Genomic DNA, 3,880 nt, shown 5'->3' on the forward strand with positions numbered 1-3,880 from the left:
CTGCACCTCCTACAGAAGCTCTCCCACGGTTATCAGTCCCCCAGGGCATGGCTAGGAGTGGCCCTGGGGAGGGGGTACTACGGGAACTGGGCCTGGGAGCTGTGTGTGCCACCTCTCATAATCTTTGTGGCAGATGCTGGAGCTGTTATTCCACTCACAGATGGGAACTGAATGCCAAGAAGAGGGTTGCCTACTTGGGATCTGCAGCCTGGGAGGGGCAGGGTTTCAAGAGCACTGCTGCTCTCCTGTGGCAACCTGCAATGCATCCTTCCCCCATGCCATCACCACGAAAGGGGAGCTGGGCTTTCTCTCCCAGAACCTGTCCTGGACCGTTATCCTAAGGTGCATGTGAGCTTCTTCTACACTGAGGCATCCAGCCCCCAGCAGCTGCCGGTACCCAGGGGGCAGCCTTCTGGAGTCTCCCCATGCTCAGAACAGCTCAGGCCTTAAGAGCTTCTGTCCCCGCTCCTCCTCTGCTCCCGCACTGACGTGCTCTGGACTCTACTTACCTCCCTGCTGTTGTTGCTGCTCCAGGGTGCTAAAGTGGGTGTCCAGAGGGCTCCACCTGCAAGTTCCTGGGCTTAGCGCTGCCCCAGCAAGCAGGAGGCTGTTGTGGTGAGACGCCTTGGGTCACCAGTGGCAGGCCAGCTGAGACTGGGGCCTTGGTCTGTCCAGAGCTGAGGGGAAGCTTCTCTGAAGGGATCAGGGGAGTTTACCACACTGATCACACCAGAGCCAGGAGTGACAGACCCACCACATCCTGCAGTCCCCAGGCGCTCACCCACTGTCACTGCAGCTCAGCTCCTCAGCTCTTCCTGTGCGGGACTCCACCTCAACCCTCCTTCCTGTCTAGTTTCAAAAGCCAACAGCCTTGCTGACAAATCAGTGAGCCGCTTGGCCCCAGGCTCACCTCGATGGTTTTGTCAAGGCCTCCAGAAGTCTAAAGTGTGGGGAAAAGATGCTGGGTCTCCATTCTGGGTCTGAGCATCCATCCCTACAGCATGTGTTCAGGAGGTGGTGTAGTGCCAAGACACGTCACCCTCCACCCAGCCAAAGCAGACAGACACCGTCAGTAGGCAGTGCTTTTAGGTGGGTGGTGGGGGAGTCAAGTGAGCAAGGAGGAAGTCCATACCTGGTTTTAGGTCACACTGCTGAGAGACAGCTCGTGGGGCCACGAAGCCTGTGCACTTGCAGGCTTTGATATCATGTGACTCTTTTACTAGACCTCTTCCTTTTCACCCAAGGTCCTTCTGGCCTAGCTCTAGTCTATGTCTAGAGTCAATGGGCCCCCAAAGACAGTCACCTCGATCCTGAGACAGCAGGAAGGTCACTTTGCCTCAGTAGGTGTCCTGCTCTGGCCGGAGAGGTAGGGTAAGGACATGGCTCAGAGTGAACAAAGGAGAAAAGCCTCAATAACTGAGCTGTTTAGAACATCTAGTGACAGGGAGCAAGCCATTTAACATGAAGCCACTGAGGTGAGTGAGGCAGCCTGCAGGGACGCCAGGGACCTGCAAGGCCCCTGTGATTGTTACGTGTCCATCTTCCATTGAGAGGGGAGGGACTTTGGTGGTAGGTTAGAAATGCCCATTTTCTTCCTTTCTGAGCACACAGGAACCGGCCATGCACTGGAGGACAGTGGTGAGGCTGCAGGCCGCGCATAGAATCGGTGGCTGCAAGGTGGGGCAGCTGAGATGCCTGAACCGGGTACCTACAGCATGTTGGAAAACACAGGGGCCTTGTGGGCCTATCACACTTTAGAGGCCCAAGAGCTCAGCTGCCTCCTCTAGGGATTTGGCAGGAGAGGAGAGAACTTCCTCTCTGAGGATCATGGAGAGCATCCCAGTGCTAACTCCTGCTCACCTCCTCACCCCCTCACCTCCTCACCTCTCAGAGCTGGTCACCAGCCCAAACATGGGCTATTCTGTGCTCGCTCTCTCTCTCTCTCTCTCTCTCTCTCTCTCTCTCTCTCTCTCTCTCTCTCTCTCTCTCTCTCTCTCTCTTTCTCCTTCTCCCCCCTTGCATACATTCCTCCAGGATCATCCTCACTCTGAGACTTTTGGTCTTAAGTTGGGGAGCATGAGGTTTCCTGCCTGCAGGCCAACGGCTTTCCCTGTGAGCTTCCATTTTTTTCTTTTTCTTTTTCTTTTTTTTTTTCTTCCCCAAGGCAGGGTTTCCCTCTGTAACAGCCCTAGCTCTGTAGACCACGCTGGCCTCGAACTCACAGAGATCCGTCTGCCTCTTCCCTGTGAGATTCTTTACCTGGGCCAGTGGTCATCTATCCAAGCTGGACTGTGGCTCAACACAGGCTGCTTTTAAGTAGACAAGCCTAGGACACGGCAAGGGCTGGAACATGGGGAATGAGCAGACTGGAGGTCTGGTCACCCTGCTGTGGTTGCATGGTTCACTTGTGTTCAACGAGCACTGTTGCGGGGCTAAGTGCTTTCTTTTTGTGCTAATCCTATGAAGGCAGGTGGTTTCTGAGACGGAACCTCTCCCCGCAGTTTATTCAACAAGGGGTTGTGCCTATATGGTTTCAGCTTCGTTGGAGGTGTAAGGCAGCACTGTCTTGGTTTCCTCTTTGAGTGGTTGGCCCAGGGCTGTGATGCTGGAGCTAGTGTTTTTGTGGGAAGGCTGAGGGATTTTTCCCCAAGTCCCTGTTCACCTCTTCTAGCTCTGGATGGTGGCCACGCCTTCACGCAGTGGTTTGTTTTAACCTCCCTCTAGAAGCAGCGACTGCTCACTGGTTGCTTTAGAACAAGTGGGTGATGCCGAATACACAGCTTTAGTGGTTCAAGACTGCTACCCACGGCACATGCATGTGTAGCCTGAGCCTGCTACTCAGCACTGTGGGCTGCCAGGAGCCAAGTGGACCCAACCTGGCAATGAGGTGAGGCTGACGCAACCACTGGCTGTCTGCTGCTTTTAGCCGCCCAAAGGCTTTCTTTTTAAACGTTTTATTTTCCTAAACTCTTTCCTCAAGATGGTCAAGAGGTCAAGACAACCTCACCTCTTCATTTTGTTTTTTCTTTTTCGAGACAGGGTTTCTCTGTAACTTTGGCGCCTGCCCTGGAACTCGCTCTGTAGACAAGGCTAGCCTCAAACTCACTGAGATCCACCTGCCTCTGCCTCCTGAATGCTGGGATTAAAGGTGTTCACCACCACTGCCTGGCAAGTTGGTATAATTTAAGAAAAGCTGTCAAAAAAACAAGTCAAGCTAAGGCCAGACATTTATAACTAAGAACAAGCCTCTATGTGTGATTTATTTGGGAGCGGAGTGGTGGGCCCTTCAAAAAGCCAAGAGTAAAACATCTCACAACACAAAGCTTCATTTTCACCTCTTTAAACTGCTGGCCTCTACAGTCAGCTCATAGACCTTTTCCAGGACTCTGTCCTTGATGTTGGCCTAAGGGCCCAAGGGTGCTTCACCTCCTTGTTGCAGTGCCGAGAACTGAGCCCAGAGCCTTAGGCATGCCAGGCAGGTAGGTGCTCGATCGCCAAGCCACGTCCCAGCTCCTAAAGAACGCTGGCTGGTCTTCCTGTGGTCCGGCATGGTTGGAGATCAGCACTGCACACGCACTGTGTTGACAAGGCAAAGCTGACCAGTAGGTCCGTCAGGACCAGCCTGCCACTTGCATGTGTCCCTGGTCTGTTTCCCTGAGCAGCTGCAGTTTAATGCCTGTGAGGGCACCACCAGTGTGAACAGAGGGACAGTGGATGTACAAGCAAGAACTGAGTCCTATGCCTGTTACCTAGCACTGGAGATAAACGGGCAATGAGCAGCCCTGGCACCCAGGGTAAGAGTATGTGCAAAGGCGCTGGGGGGCAGCAGGGCAGTCGGGCTCAAGTCACCGTGTTCTCATAAATTTCGCAGAGAGGAACA

General features: G+C 53.8%; 1 protein-coding gene across 1 annotated transcript in view; it reads right to left on the reverse strand.

Annotated features, from left to right (window-relative positions):
- Positions 1 to 687, reverse strand: part of Nlrc3 (NLR family CARD domain containing 3) — a 29,762-nt gene extending 29,075 nt beyond the window's left edge. The window contains exon 1 of the mRNA XM_038327769.1: positions 510 to 687. The gene's annotated coding sequence lies outside the window, so the exon portion shown is untranslated. The remainder of the gene's footprint in view (positions 1 to 509) is intronic.
- Between the last annotated feature and the right edge of the window lie 3,193 nt (positions 688 to 3,880).

The sequence above is a fragment of the Arvicola amphibius genome, chromosome 4 (genome assembly GCF_903992535.2).
Source record: "Arvicola amphibius chromosome 4, mArvAmp1.2, whole genome shotgun sequence".
In the NCBI taxonomy this organism is placed as follows: Eukaryota; Metazoa; Chordata; class Mammalia; order Rodentia; family Cricetidae; genus Arvicola; species Arvicola amphibius.